Raw genomic sequence first — 442 nt, 5'->3', positions numbered from 1 at the left:
AAAATTGTCTTTCTTTCTTACTTTCTCTTTTTTTAAATTGCGCCTTTGAGGGAACAACTTAAGCAAGCGATACCCCCAATTTCCGTCATCATAGGGATTTCCCGTTTCGTTTTCGGGGAAACTTTTAAAATAGTGATGGGCCGATACCACAATTTAGGTATCGATGTCGATACCTAGTAATTTTTCAAGGTATCGATACCGATACCTCGATACCTAATGCTATTGGTAACATACGCCGGGGGGTAATAATTAAAGACAAAAATACAACTCTACTTTTCCAAGTATTTAGGTAATTGTGTCTAGACAACTTGTGACTATTTAGCTGAGACTCAAACAAAAATTATTTGTAAAAGAGAGAGAGAGAGAGAGAGAGAGAGAGGGAGAGGGAGAGGGGGAGCGAGAGAGAGAGAGAGAGAGAGAGAGAGAGAGAGAGAGAGAGAGA

The sequence above is a fragment of the Aplysia californica genome, unplaced genomic scaffold (assembly GCF_000002075.1).
Source record: "Aplysia californica isolate F4 #8 unplaced genomic scaffold, AplCal3.0 scaffold00226, whole genome shotgun sequence".
Classification (NCBI taxonomy): domain Eukaryota; kingdom Metazoa; phylum Mollusca; class Gastropoda; order Aplysiida; family Aplysiidae; genus Aplysia; species Aplysia californica.
The sequence above is the reverse complement of the archived record's forward strand: the minus strand, read 5'-3'. Positions refer to the sequence as shown.